The following is a 13,594-nucleotide window of genomic DNA, read 5'->3' on the forward strand; positions in this document are numbered from 1 at the left end:
TTTCATTTGCAGTCAAATTATAGCGGGGGTTTGTTTAGATTCACTGACGTACAGGCTATAGCGGATGAGTGTACTAGTGGATGCGAGTCATGAATCCGGTCGGAAGGTGTTTACTGGCCGTGAGCTACCCTTGGTGCACAAATATCGTTCCGACGAGAACTTTTGATCCGCCCGTCAGATCGTGGCGATTCTTATATTGATTCGGGGGTACTCGGGAAGATTAATCGCGCGATGACAGCCCTGGCGGTCATCCGGCTTCCCGACATGCTCGGATCGTCCATCCGGTGTCATCTAGCAGGATTTTTTCGCACTTTCATTTAAACGGACTTCGTACGACAATGCGAGTGGAAACTCTTTATTACTTTGACAATGGAGAGGCATGCTGGGTGCGATCATACCAGCACAAATGCACTGGATCCCATCAGAACTCCGAAGTTAAGCGTGCTTGGGCGAGAGTAGTACTAGGATGGGTGACCTCCTGGGAAGTCCTCGTGTTGCACCCCTCGATGCGAACTGAAACGCACGTTTAGTGCGTCGCCTCCTACGTTTCGGTTCGGATCTTTTTATTTTCTTCCGGATGGTGAATTCAAAGACGTCCGGTCTTTATTATGGCGGGGTGATAGTGTCGTTTGATTCGATAAACGGAATTCGTTCTGACATTTCATTTGCAGTCAAATTATAGCGGGGGTTTGTTTAGATTCAGTGACGTACAGGCTATAGCGGATGAGTGTACTAGTGGATGCGAGTCATGAATCCGGTCGGAAGGTGTTTACTGGCCGTGAGCTACCCTTGGTGCACAAATATCGTTCCGACGATAACTTTTGATCCGCCCGTCAGATCGTCGTGATTCTTATATTGATTCGGGGGTACTCGGGAAGATTCATCGCGCGATGACAGCCCTGGCGGTCATCCGGCTTCCCGACATGCTCGGATCGTCCATCCGGTGTCATCTAGCAGGATTTTTTCGCACTTTCATTTAAACGGACTTCGTACGACAATGCGAGTGGAAACTCTTTATTACTTTGACAATGGAGTGGCATGCTGGGTGCGATCATACCAGCACAAATGCACTGGATCCCATCAGAACTCCGAAGTTAAGCGTGCTTGGGCGAGAGTAGTACTAGGATGGGTGACCTCCTGGGAAGTCCTCGTGTTGCACCCCTGTCACTTTTTTCGGCTATCTACCACTTTTTTCGAACAATCTTTCGGTTCTGGAACATCGATGCGAACTGAAACGCACGTTTAGTGCGTCGCCTCCTACGTTTCGGTTCGGATCTTTTTATTTTCTTCCGGATGGTGAATTCAAACACGTCCGGTCTTTATTATGGCGGGGTGATAGTGTCGTTTGATTCGATAAACGGAATTCGTTCTGACATTTCATTTGCGGTCAAATTATAGCGGGGGTTTGTTTAGATTCAGTGACGTACAGGCTATAGCGGATGAGTGTACTAGTGGATGCGAGTCATGAATCCGGTCGGAAGGTGTTTACTGGCCGTGAGCTACCCTTGGTGCACAAATATCGTTCCGACGATAACTTTTGATCCGCCCGTCAGATCGTGGCGGTTCTTATATTGATTCGGGGGTACTCGGGAAGATTCATCGCGCGATGACAGCCCTGGCGGTCATCCGGCTTCCCGACATGCTCGGATCGTCCATCCGGTGTCATCTAGCAGGATTTTTTCGCACTTTCATTTAAACGGACTTCGTACGACAATGCGAGTGGAAACTCTTTATTACTTTGACAATGGAGAGGCATGCTGGGTGCGATCATACCAGCACAAATGCACTGGATCCCATCAGAACTCCGAAGTTAAGCGTGCTTGGGCGAGAGTAGTACTAGGATGGGTGACCTCCTGGGAAGTCCTCGTGTTGCACCCCTGTCACTTTTTTCGGCTATCTACCACTTTTTTCGAACAATCTTTCGGTTCTGGAACATCGATGCGAACTGAAACGCACGTTTAGTGCGACGCCTCCTACGTTTCGGTTCGGATCTTTTTATTTTCTTCCGGATGGTGAATTCAAAGACGTCCGGTCTTTATTATGGCGGGGTGATAGTGTCGTTTGATTCGATAAACGGAATTCGTTCTGACATTTCATTTGCGGTCAAATTATAGCGGGGGTTTGTTTAGATTCAGTGACGTACAGGCTATAGCGGATGAGTGTACTAGTGGATGCGAGTCATGAATCCGGTCGGAAGATGTTTACTGGCCGTGAGCTACCCTTGGTGCACAAATATCGTTCTGACGATAACTTTTGATCCGCCCGTCAGATCGTGGCGATTCTTATATTGATTCGGGGGTACTCGGGAAGATTCATCGCGCGATGACATTCCTGGCGGTCATCCGGCTTCCAGACATGCTCGGATCGTCCATCCGGTGTCATCTAGCAGGATTTTTTCGCACTTTCATTTAAACGGACTTCGTACGACAATGCGAGTGGAAACTCTTTATTACTTTGACAATGGAGAGGCATGCTGGGTGCGATCATACCAGCACAAATGCACTGGATCCCATCAGAACTCCGAAGTTAAGCGTGCTTGGGCGAGAGTAGTACTAGGATGGGTGACCTCCTGGGAAGTCCTCGTGTTGCACCCCTGTCACTTTTTTCGGCTATCTACCACTTTTTTCGAACAATCTTTCGGTTCTGGAACATCGATGCGAACTGAAACGCACGTTTAGTGCGACGCCTCCTACGTTTCGGTTCAGATCTTTTTATTTTCTTCCGGATGGTGAATTCAAAGACGTCCGGTCTTTATTATGGCGGGGTGATAGTGTCGTTTGATTCGATAAACGGAATTCGTTCTGACATTTCATTTGCGGTCAAATTATAGCGGGGGTTTGTTTAGATTCAGTGACGTACAGGCTATAGCGGATGAGTGTACTAGTGGATGCGAGTCATGAATCCGGTCGGAAGATGTTTACTGGCCGTGAGCTACCCTTGGTGCACAAATATCGTTCTGACGATAACTTTTGATCCGCCCGTCAGATCGTGGCGATTCTTATATTGATTCGGGGGTACTCGGGAAGATTCATCGCGCGATGACATTCCTGGCGGTCATCCGGCTTCCAGACATGCTCGGATCGTCCATCCGGTGTCATCTAGCAGGATTTTTTCGCACTTTCATTTAAACGGACTTCGTACGACAATGCGAGTGGAAACGCTTTATTACTTTGACAATGGAGAGGCATGCTGGGTGCGATCATACCAGCACAAATCCACTGGATCCCATCAGAACTCCGAAGTTAAGCGTGCTTGGGCGAGAGTAGTACTAGGATGGGTGACCTCCTGGGAAGTCCTCGTGTTGCACCCCTGTCACTTTTTTCGGCTATCTACCACTTTTTTCGAACAATCTTTCGGTTCTGGAACATCGATGCGAACTGAAACGCACGTTTAGTGCGTCGCCTCCTACGTTTCGGTTCGGATCTTTTTATTTTCTTCCGGATGGTGAATTCAAAGACGTCCGGTCTTTATTATGGCGAGGTGATAGTGTCGTTTGATTCGATAAACGGAATTCGTTCTGACATTTCATTTGCGGTCAAATTATAGCGGGGGTTTGTTTAGATTCAGTGACGTACAGGCTATAGCGGATGAGTGTACTAGTGGATGCGAGTCATGAATCCGGTCGTAAGGTGTTTACTGGCCGTGAGCTACCCTTGGTGCACAAATATCGTTCCGACGATAACTTTTGATCCGCCCGTCAGATCGTGGCGATTCTTATATTGATTCGGGGGTACTCGGGAAGATCCATCGCGCGATGACAGCCATGGCAGTCATCCGGCTTCCCGACATGCTCGGATCGTCCATCCGGTGTCATCTAGCAGGATTTTTTCGCACTTTCATTTAAACGGACTTCGTACGACAATGCGAGTGGAAACTCTTTATTACTTTGACAATGGAGAGGCATGCTGGGTGCGATCATACCAGCAAAAATGCACTGGATCCCATCAGAACTCCGAAGTTAAGCGTGCTTGGGCGAGAGTAGTACTAGGATGGGTGACCTCCTGGGAAGTCCTCGTGTTGCACCCCTGTCACTTTTTTCGGCTATCTACCACTTTTTTCGAACAATCTTTCGGTTCTGGAACATCGATGCGAACTGAAACGCACGTTTAGTGCGTCGCCTCCTACGTTTCGGTTCGGATCTTTTTATTTTCTTCCGGATGGTGAATTCAAAGACGTCCGGTCTTTATTATGGCGGGGTGATAGTGTCGTTTGATTCGATAAACGGAATTCGTTCTGACATTTCATTTGCAGTCAAATTATAGCGGGGGTTTGTTTAGATTCACTGACGTACAGGCTATAGCGGATGAGTGTACTAGTGGATGCGAGTCATGAATCCGGTCGGAAGGTGTTTACTGGCCGTGAGCTACCCTTGGTGCACAAATATCGTTCCGACGAGAACTTTTGATCCACCCGTCAGATCGTGGCGATTCTTATATTGATTCGGGGGTACTCGGGAAGATTAATCGCGCGATGACAGCCCTGGCGGTCATCCGGCTTCCCGACATGCTCGGATCGTCCATCCGGTGTCATCTAGCAGGATTTTTTCGCACTTTCATTTAAACGGACTTCGTACGACAATGCGAGTGGAAACTCTTTATTACTTTGACAATGGAGAGGCATGCTGGGTGCGATCATACCAGCACAAATGCACTGGATCCCATCAGAACTCCGAAGTTAAGCGTGCTTGGGCGAGAGTAGTACTAGGATGGGTGACCTCCTGGGAAGTCCTCGTGTTGCACCCCTCGATGCGAACTGAAACGCACGTTTAGTGCGTCGCCTCCTACGTTTCGGTTCGGATCTTTTTATTTTCTTCCGGATGGTGAATTCAAAGACGTCCGGTCTTTATTATGGCGGGGTGATAGTGTCGTTTGATTCGATAAACGGAATTCGTTCTGACATTTCATTTGCAGTCAAATTATAGCGGGGGTTTGTTTAGATTCAGTGACGTACAGGCTATAGCGGATGAGTGTACTAGTGGATGCGAGTCATGAATCCGGTCGGAAGGTGTTTACTGGCCGTGAGCTACCCTTGGTGCACAAATATCGTTCCGACGATAACTTTTGATCCGCCCGTCAGATCGTCGTGATTCTTATATTGATTCGTGGGTACTCGGGAAGATCCATCGCGCGATGACAGCCCTGGCGGTCATCCGGCTTCCCGACATGCTCGGATCGTCCATCCGGTGTCATCTAGCAGGATTTTTTCGCACTTTCATTTAAACGGACTTCGTACGACAATGCGAGTGGAAACTCTTTATTACTTTGACAATGGAGTGGCATGCTGGGTGCGATCATACCAGCACAAATGCACTGGATCCCATCAGAACTCCGAAGTTAAGCGTGCTTGGGCGAGAGTAGTACTAGGATGGGTGACCTCCTGGGAAGTCCTCGTGTTGCACCCCTGTCACTTTTTTCGGCTATCTACCACTTTTTTCGAACAATCTTTCGGTTCTGGAACATCGATGCGAACTGAAACGCACGTTTAGTGCGTCGCCTCATACGTTTCGGTTCGGATCTTTTTATTTTCTTCCGGATGGTGAATTCAAAGACGTCCGGTCTTTATTATGGCGGGCTGATAATGTCGTTTGATTCGATAAACGGAATTCGTTCTGACATTTCATTTGCGGTCAAATTATAGCGGGGGTTTGTTTAGATTCAGTGACGTACAGGCTATAGCGGATGAGTGTACTAGTGGATGCGAGTCATGAATCCGGTCGGAAGGTGTTTACTGGCCGTGAGCTACCCTTGGTGCACAAATATCGTTCCGACGATAACTTTTGATCCGCCCGTCAGATCGTAGCGATTCTTATATTGATTCGGGGGTACTCGGGAAGATTAATCGCGCGATGACAGCCCTGGCGGTCATCCGGCTTCCCGACATGCTCGGATCGTCCATCCGGTGTCATCTAGCAGGATTTTTTCGCACTTTCATTTAAACGGACTTCGTACGACAATGCGAGTGGAAACTCTTTATTACTTTGACAATGGAGAGGCATGCTGGGTGCGATCATACCAGCACAAATGCACTGGATCCCATCAGAACTCCGAAGTTAAGCGTGCTTGGGCGAGAGTAGTACTAGGATGGGTGACCTCCTGGGAAGTCCTCGTGTTGCACCCCTGTCACTTTTTTCGGCTATCTACCACTTTTTTGGAACAATCTTTCGGTTCTGGAACATCGATGCGAACTGAAACCCACGTTTAGTGCGTCGCCTCCTACGTTTCGGTTCGGATCTTTTTATTTTCTTCCGGATGGTGAATTCAAAGACGTCCGGTCTTTATTATGGCGGGGTGATAGTGTCGTTTGATTCGATAAACGGAATTCGTTCTGACATTTCATTTGCAGTCAAATTATAGCGGGGGTTTGTTTAGATTCACTGACGTACAGGCTATAGCGGATGAGTGTACTAGTGGATGCGAGTCATGAATCCGGTCGGAAGGTGTTTACTGGCCGTGAGCTACCCTTGGTGCACAAATATCGTTCCGACGAGAACTTTTGATCCGCCCGTCAGATCGTGGCGATTCTTATATTGATTCGGGGGTACTCGGGAAGATTAATCGCGCGATGACAGCCCTGGCGGTCATCCGGCTTCCCGACATGCTCGGATCGTCCATCCGGTGTCATCTAGCAGGATTTTTTCGCACTTTCATTTAAACGGACTTCGTACGACAATGCGAGTGGAAACTCTTTATTACTTTGACAATGGAGAGGCATGCTGGGTGCGATCATACCAGCACAAATGCACTGGATCCCATCAGAACTCCGAAGTTAAGCGTGCTTGGGCGAGAGTAGTACTAGGATGGGTGACCTCCTGGGAAGTCCTCGTGTTGCACCCCTCGATGCGAACTGAAACGCACGTTTAGTGCGTCGCCTCCTACGTTTCGGTTCGGATCTTTTTATTTTCTTCCGGATGGTGAATTCAAAGACGTCCGGTCTTTATTATGGCGGGGTGATAGTGTCGTTTGATTCGATAAACGGAATTCGTTCTGACATTTCATTTGCAGTCAAATTATAGCGGGGGTTTGTTTAGATTCAGTGACGTACAGGCTATAGCGGATGAGTGTACTAGTGGATGCGAGTCATGAATCCGGTCGGAAGGTGTTTACTGGCCGTGAGCTACCCTTGGTGCACAAATATCGTTCCGACGATAACTTTTGATCCGCCCGTCAGATCGTCGTGATTCTTATATTGATTCGGGGGTACTCGGGAAGATTCATCGCGCGATGACAGCCCTGGCGGTCATCCGGCTTCCCGACATGCTCGGATCGTCCATCCGGTGTCATCTAGCAGGATTTTTTCGCACTTTCATTTAAACGGACTTCGTACGACAATGCGAGTGGAAACTCTTTATTACTTTGACAATGGAGTGGCATGCTGGGTGCGATCATACCAGCACAAATGCACTGGATCCCATCAGAACTCCGAAGTTAAGCGTGCTTGGGCGAGAGTAGTACTAGGATGGGTGACCTCCTGGGAAGTCCTCGTGTTGCACCCCTGTCACTTTTTTCGGCTATCTACCACTTTTTTCGAACAATCTTTCGGTTCTGGAACATCGATGCGAACTGAAACGCACGTTTAGTGCGTCGCCTCCTACGTTTCGGTTCGGATCTTTTTATTTTCTTCCGGATGGTGAATTCAAACACGTCCGGTCTTTATTATGGCGGGGTGATAGTGTCGTTTGATTCGATAAACGGAATTCGTTCTGACATTTCATTTGCGGTCAAATTATAGCGGGGGTTTGTTTAGATTCAGTGACGTACAGGCTATAGCGGATGAGTGTACTAGTGGATGCGAGTCATGAATCCGGTCGGAAGGTGTTTACTGGCCGTGAGCTACCCTTGGTGCACAAATATCGTTCCGACGATAACTTTTGATCCGCCCGTCAGATCGTGGCGGTTCTTATATTGATTCGGGGGTACTCGGGAAGATTCATCGCGCGATGACAGCCCTGGCGGTCATCCGGCTTCCCGACATGCTCGGATCGTCCATCCGGTGTCATCTAGCAGGATTTTTTCGCACTTTCATTTAAACGGACTTCGTACGACAATGCGAGTGGAAACTCTTTATTACTTTGACAATGGAGAGGCATGCTGGGTGCGATCATACCAGCACAAATGCACTGGATCCCATCAGAACTCCGAAGTTAAGCGTGCTTGGGCGAGAGTAGTACTAGGATGGGTGACCTCCTGGGAAGTCCTCGTGTTGCACCCCTGTCACTTTTTTCGGCTATCTACCACTTTTTTCGAACAATCTTTCGGTTCTGGAACATCGATGCGAACTGAAACGCACGTTTAGTGCGACGCCTCCTACGTTTCGGTTCGGATCTTTTTATTTTCTTCCGGATGGTGAATTCAAAGACGTCCGGTCTTTATTATGGCGGGGTGATAGTGTCGTTTGATTCGATAAACGGAATTCGTTCTGACATTTCATTTGCGGTCAAATTATAGCGGGGGTTTGTTTAGATTCAGTGACGTACAGGCTATAGCGGATGAGTGTACTAGTGGATGCGAGTCATGAATCCGGTCGGAAGATGTTTACTGGCCGTGAGCTACCCTTGGTGCACAAATATCGTTCTGACGATAACTTTTGATCCGCCCGTCAGATCGTGGCGATTCTTATATTGATTCGGGGGTACTCGGGAAGATTCATCGCGCGATGACATTCCTGGCGGTCATCCGGCTTCCAGACATGCTCGGATCGTCCATCCGGTGTCATCTAGCAGGATTTTTTCGCACTTTCATTTAAACGGACTTCGTACGACAATGCGAGTGGAAACGCTTTATTACTTTGACAATGGAGAGGCATGCTGGGTGCGATCATACCAGCACAAATCCACTGGATCCCATCAGAACTCCGAAGTTAAGCGTGCTTGGGCGAGAGTAGTACTAGGATGGGTGACCTCCTGGGAAGTCCTCGTGTTGCACCCCTGTCACTTTTTTCGGCTATCTACCACTTTTTTCGAACAATCTTTCGGTTCTGGAACATCGATGCGAACTGAAACGCACGTTTAGTGCGTCGCCTCCTACGTTTCGGTTCGGATCTTTTTATTTTCTTCCGGATGGTGAATTCAAAGACGTCCGGTCTTTATTATGGCGAGGTGATAGTGTCGTTTGATTCGATAAACGGAATTCGTTCTGACATTTCATTTGCGGTCAAATTATAGCGGGGGTTTGTTTAGATTCAGTGACGTACAGGCTATAGCGGATGAGTGTACTAGTGGATGCGAGTCATGAATCCGGTCGGAAGGTGTTTACTGGCCGTGAGCTACCCTTGGTGCACAAATATCGTTCCGACGATAACTTTTGATCCGCCCGTCAGATCGTGGCGATTCTTATATTGATTCGGGGGTACTCGGGAAGATCCATCGCGCGATGACAGCCATGGCAGTCATCCGGCTTCCCGACATGCTCGGATCGTCCATCCGGTGTCATCTAGCAGGATTTTTTCGCACTTTCATTTAAACGGACTTCGTACGACAATGCGAGTGGAAACTCTTTATTACTTTGACAATGGAGAGGCATGCTGGGTGCGATCATACCAGCAAAAATGCACTGGATCCCATCAGAACTCCGAAGTTAAGCGTGCTTGGGCGAGAGTAGTACTAGGATGGGTGACCTCCTGGGAAGTCCTCGTGTTGCACCCCTGTCACTTTTTTCGGCTATCTACCACTTTTTTCGAACAATCTTTCGGTTCTGGAACATCGATGCGAACTGAAACGCACGTTTAGTGCGTCGCCTCCTACGTTTCGGTTCGGATCTTTTTATTTTCTTCCGGATGGTGAATTCAAAGACGTCCGGTCTTTATTATGGCGGGGTGATAGTGTCGTTTGATTCGATAAACGGAATTCGTTCTGACATTTCATTTGCAGTCAAATTATAGCGGGGGTTTGTTTAGATTCACTGACGTACAGGCTATAGCGGATGAGTGTACTAGTGGATGCGAGTCATGAATCCGGTCGGAAGGTGTTTACTGGCCGTGAGCTACCCTTGGTGCACAAATATCGTTCCGACGAGAACTTTTGATCCGCCCGTCAGATCGTGGCGATTCTTATATTGATTCGGGGGTACTCGGGAAGATTAATCGCGCGATGACAGCCCTGGCGGTCATCCGGCTTCCCGACATGCTCGGATCGTCCATCCGGTGTCATCTAGCAGGATTTTTTCGCACTTTCATTTAAACGGACTTCGTACGACAATGCGAGTGGAAACTCTTTATTACTTTGACAATGGAGAGGCATGCTGGGTGCGATCATACCAGCACAAATGCACTGGATCCCATCAGAACTCCGAAGTTAAGCGTGCTTGGGCGAGAGTAGTACTAGGATGGGTGACCTCCTGGGAAGTCCTCGTGTTGCACCCCTCGATGCGAACTGAAACGCACGTTTAGTGCGTCGCCTCCTACGTTTCGGTTCGGATCTTTTTATTTTCTTCCGGATGGTGAATTCAAAGACGTCCGGTCTTTATTATGGCGGGGTGATAGTGTCGTTTGATTCGATAAACGGAATTCGTTCTGACATTTCATTTGCAGTCAAATTATAGCGGGGGTTTGTTTAGATTCAGTGACGTACAGGCTATAGCGGATGAGTGTACTAGTGGATGCGAGTCATGAATCCGGTCGGAAGGTGTTTACTGGCCGTGAGCTACCCTTGGTGCACAAATATCGTTCCGACGATAACTTTTGATCCGCCCGTCAGATCGTCGTGATTCTTATATTGATTCGTGGGTACTCGGGAAGATCCATCGCGCGATGACAGCCCTGGCGGTCATCCGGCTTCCCGACATGCTCGGATCGTCCATCCGGTGTCATCTAGCAGGATTTTTTCGCACTTTCATTTAAACGGACTTCGTACGACAATGCGAGTGGAAACTCTTTATTACTTTGACAATGGAGTGGCATGCTGGGTGCGATCATACCAGCACAAATGCACTGGATCCCATCAGAACTCCGAAGTTAAGCGTGCTTGGGCGAGAGTAGTACTAGGATGGGTGACCTCCTGGGAAGTCCTCGTGTTGCACCCCTGTCACTTTTTTCGGCTATCTACCACTTTTTTCGAACAATCTTTCGGTTCTGGAACATCGATGCGAACTGAAACGCACGTTTAGTGCGTCGCCTCATACGTTTCGGTTCGGATCTTTTTATTTTCTTCCGGATGGTGAATTCAAAGACGTCCGGTCTTTATTATGGCGGGCTGATAATGTCGTTTGATTCGATAAACGGAATTCGTTCTGACATTTCATTTGCGGTCAAATTATAGCGGGGGTTTGTTTAGATTCAGTGACGTACAGGCTATAGCGGATGAGTGTACTAGTGGATGCGAGTCATGAATCCGGTCGGAAGGTGTTTACTGGCCGTGAGCTACCCTTGGTGCACAAATATCGTTCCGACGATAACTTTTGATCCGCCCGTCAGATCGTAGCGATTCTTATATTGATTCGGGGGTACTCGGGAAGATTAATCGCGCGATGACAGCCCTGGCGGTCATCCGGCTTCCCGACATGCTCGGATCGTCCATCCGGTGTCATCTAGCAGGATTTTTTCGCACTTTCATTTAAACGGACTTCGTACGACAATGCGAGTGGAAACTCTTTATTACTTTGACAATGGAGAGGCATGCTGGGTGCGATCATACCAGCACAAATGCACTGGATCCCATCAGAACTCCGAAGTTAAGCGTGCTTGGGCGAGAGTAGTACTAGGATGGGTGACCTCCTGGGAAGTCCTCGTGTTGCACCCCTGTCACTTTTTTCGGCTATCTACCACTTTTTTCGAACAATCTTTCGGTTCTGGAACATCGATGCGAACTGAAACGCACGTTTAGTGCGTCGCCTCCTACGTTTCGGTTCGGATCTTTTTATTTTCTTCCGGATGGTGAATTCAAAGACGTCCGGTCTTTATTATGGCGGGGTGATAGTGTCGTTTGATTCGATAAACGGAATTCGTTCTGACATTTCATTTGCAGTCAAATTATAGCGGGGGTTTGTTTAGATTCAGTGACGTACAGGCTATAGCGGATGAGTGTACTAGTGGATGCGAGTCATGAATCCGGTCGGAAGGTGTTTACTGGCCGTGAGCTACCCTTGGTGCACAAATATCGTTCCGACGATAACTTTTGATCCGCCCGTCAGATCGTCGTGATTCTTATATTGATTCGGGGGTACTCGGGAAGATCAATCGCGCGATGACAGCCCTGGCGGTCATCCGGCTTCCCGACATGCTCGGATCGTCCATCCGGTGTCATCTAGCAGGATTTTTTCGCACTTTCATTTAAACGGACTTCGTACGACAATGCGAGTGGAAACTCTTTATTACTTTGACAATGGAGTGGCATGCTGGGTGCGATCATACCAGCACAAATGCACTGGATCCCATCAGAACTCCGAAGTTAAGCGTGCTTGGGCGAGAGTAGTACTAGGATGGGTGACCTCCTGGTAAGTCCTCGTGTTGCACCCCTGTCACTTTTTTCGGCTATCTACCACTTTTTTCGAACAATCTTTCGGTTCTGGAACATCGATGCGAACTGAAACGCACGTTTAGTGCGTCGCCTCCTACGTTTCGGTTCGGATCTTTTTATTTTCTTCCGGATGGTGAATTCAAACACGTCCGGTCTTTATTATGGCGGGGTGATAGTGTCGTTTGATTCGATAAACGGAATTCGTTCTGACATTTCATTTGCGGTCAAATTATAGCGGGGGTTTGTTTAGATTCAGTGACGTACAGGCTATAGCGGATGAGTGTACTAGTGGATGCGAGTCATGAATCCGGTCGGAAGGTGTTTACTGGCCGTGAGCTACCCTTGGTGCACAAATATCGTTCCGACGATAACTTTTGATCCGCCCGTCAGATCGTGGCGGTTCTTATATTGATTCGGGGGTACTCGGGAAGATTCATCGCGCGATGACAGCCCTGGCGGTCATCCGGCTTCCCGACATGCTCGGATCGTCCATCCGGTGTCATCTAGCAGGATTTTTTCGCACTTTCATTTAAACGGACTTCGTACGACAATGCGAGTGGAAACTCTTTATTACTTTGACAATGGAGTGGCATGCTGGGTGCGATCATACCAGCACAAATGCACTGGATCCCATCAGAACTCCGAAGTTAAGCGTGCTTGGGCGAGAGTAGTACTAGGATGGGTGACCTCCTGGGAAGTCCTCGTGTTGCACCCCTGTCACTTTTTTCGGCTATCTACCACTTTTTTCGAACAATCTTTCGGTTCTGGAACATCGATGCGAACTGAAACGCACGTTTAGTGCGTCGCCTCCTACGTTTCGGTTCGGATCTTTTTATTTTCTTCCGGATGGTGAATTCAAACACGTCCGGTCTTTATTATGGCGGGGTGATAGTGTCGTTTGATTCGATAAACGGAATTCGTTCTGACATTTCATTTGCGGTCAAATTATAGCGGGGGTTTGTTTAGATTCAGTGACGTACAGGCTATAGCGGATGAGTGTACTAGTGGATGCGAGTCATGAATCCGGTCGGAAGGTGTTTACTGGCCGTGAGCTACCCTTGGTGCACAAATATCGTTCCGACGATAACTTTTGATCCGCCCGTCAGATCGTGGCGGTTCTTATATTGATTCGGGGGTACTCGGGAA

General features: G+C 48.3%; 19 non-coding genes across 19 annotated transcripts; all 19 read left to right on the forward strand.

Moving 5' to 3' along the window:
• The first annotated feature begins 384 nt into the window (after window positions 1-384).
• LOC143871252 (5S ribosomal RNA) lies at window positions 385-503 on the forward strand. Its single transcript, XR_013246027.1, has one exon. It is a non-coding gene; the product is annotated as a 5S ribosomal RNA (ribosomal RNA).
• Window positions 504-1,043: 540 nt separating this feature from the next.
• LOC143871253 (5S ribosomal RNA) lies at window positions 1,044-1,162 on the forward strand. Its single transcript, XR_013246028.1, has one exon. It is a non-coding gene; the product is annotated as a 5S ribosomal RNA (ribosomal RNA).
• A 597-nt stretch (window positions 1,163-1,759) lies between these two features.
• LOC143871254 (5S ribosomal RNA) lies at window positions 1,760-1,878 on the forward strand. The gene has a single exon (XR_013246029.1). It is a non-coding gene; the product is annotated as a 5S ribosomal RNA (ribosomal RNA).
• A 597-nt stretch (window positions 1,879-2,475) lies between these two features.
• On the forward strand, window positions 2,476-2,594 carry LOC143871255 (5S ribosomal RNA). Its single transcript, XR_013246031.1, has one exon. It is a non-coding gene; the product is annotated as a 5S ribosomal RNA (ribosomal RNA).
• A 597-nt stretch (window positions 2,595-3,191) lies between these two features.
• On the forward strand, window positions 3,192-3,310 carry LOC143873261 (5S ribosomal RNA). Its single transcript, XR_013247980.1, has one exon. It is a non-coding gene; the product is annotated as a 5S ribosomal RNA (ribosomal RNA).
• Window positions 3,311-3,907: 597 nt separating this feature from the next.
• LOC143873861 (5S ribosomal RNA) lies at window positions 3,908-4,026 on the forward strand. The gene has a single exon (XR_013248557.1). It is a non-coding gene; the product is annotated as a 5S ribosomal RNA (ribosomal RNA).
• A 597-nt stretch (window positions 4,027-4,623) lies between these two features.
• Window positions 4,624-4,742, forward strand: LOC143871257 (5S ribosomal RNA). Its single transcript, XR_013246033.1, has one exon. It is a non-coding gene; the product is annotated as a 5S ribosomal RNA (ribosomal RNA).
• Window positions 4,743-5,282: 540 nt separating this feature from the next.
• On the forward strand, window positions 5,283-5,401 carry LOC143871258 (5S ribosomal RNA). The gene has a single exon (XR_013246034.1). It is a non-coding gene; the product is annotated as a 5S ribosomal RNA (ribosomal RNA).
• Window positions 5,402-5,998: 597 nt separating this feature from the next.
• LOC143871259 (5S ribosomal RNA) lies at window positions 5,999-6,117 on the forward strand. The gene has a single exon (XR_013246035.1). It is a non-coding gene; the product is annotated as a 5S ribosomal RNA (ribosomal RNA).
• A 597-nt stretch (window positions 6,118-6,714) lies between these two features.
• Window positions 6,715-6,833, forward strand: LOC143871261 (5S ribosomal RNA). Its single transcript, XR_013246036.1, has one exon. It is a non-coding gene; the product is annotated as a 5S ribosomal RNA (ribosomal RNA).
• A 540-nt stretch (window positions 6,834-7,373) lies between these two features.
• Window positions 7,374-7,492, forward strand: LOC143871262 (5S ribosomal RNA). The gene has a single exon (XR_013246037.1). It is a non-coding gene; the product is annotated as a 5S ribosomal RNA (ribosomal RNA).
• A 597-nt stretch (window positions 7,493-8,089) lies between these two features.
• On the forward strand, window positions 8,090-8,208 carry LOC143871263 (5S ribosomal RNA). The gene has a single exon (XR_013246038.1). It is a non-coding gene; the product is annotated as a 5S ribosomal RNA (ribosomal RNA).
• A 597-nt stretch (window positions 8,209-8,805) lies between these two features.
• LOC143873262 (5S ribosomal RNA) lies at window positions 8,806-8,924 on the forward strand. Its single transcript, XR_013247981.1, has one exon. It is a non-coding gene; the product is annotated as a 5S ribosomal RNA (ribosomal RNA).
• Window positions 8,925-9,521: 597 nt separating this feature from the next.
• LOC143873862 (5S ribosomal RNA) lies at window positions 9,522-9,640 on the forward strand. Its single transcript, XR_013248558.1, has one exon. It is a non-coding gene; the product is annotated as a 5S ribosomal RNA (ribosomal RNA).
• Window positions 9,641-10,237: 597 nt separating this feature from the next.
• Window positions 10,238-10,356, forward strand: LOC143871264 (5S ribosomal RNA). The gene has a single exon (XR_013246039.1). It is a non-coding gene; the product is annotated as a 5S ribosomal RNA (ribosomal RNA).
• A 540-nt stretch (window positions 10,357-10,896) lies between these two features.
• Window positions 10,897-11,015, forward strand: LOC143871265 (5S ribosomal RNA). Its single transcript, XR_013246040.1, has one exon. It is a non-coding gene; the product is annotated as a 5S ribosomal RNA (ribosomal RNA).
• Window positions 11,016-11,612: 597 nt separating this feature from the next.
• Window positions 11,613-11,731, forward strand: LOC143871266 (5S ribosomal RNA). Its single transcript, XR_013246041.1, has one exon. It is a non-coding gene; the product is annotated as a 5S ribosomal RNA (ribosomal RNA).
• A 597-nt stretch (window positions 11,732-12,328) lies between these two features.
• On the forward strand, window positions 12,329-12,447 carry LOC143874189 (5S ribosomal RNA). The gene has a single exon (XR_013248877.1). It is a non-coding gene; the product is annotated as a 5S ribosomal RNA (ribosomal RNA).
• A 597-nt stretch (window positions 12,448-13,044) lies between these two features.
• LOC143871267 (5S ribosomal RNA) lies at window positions 13,045-13,163 on the forward strand. The gene has a single exon (XR_013246042.1). It is a non-coding gene; the product is annotated as a 5S ribosomal RNA (ribosomal RNA).
• The last annotated feature ends 431 nt before the right edge of the window (window positions 13,164-13,594 follow it).

This window comes from Tasmannia lanceolata, unplaced genomic scaffold (assembly GCF_043159265.1).
Source record: "Tasmannia lanceolata isolate RefF3 unplaced genomic scaffold, GAP_Taslan_0.1 ptg000003l, whole genome shotgun sequence".
In the NCBI taxonomy this organism is placed as follows: Eukaryota; Viridiplantae; Streptophyta; class Magnoliopsida; order Canellales; family Winteraceae; genus Tasmannia; species Tasmannia lanceolata.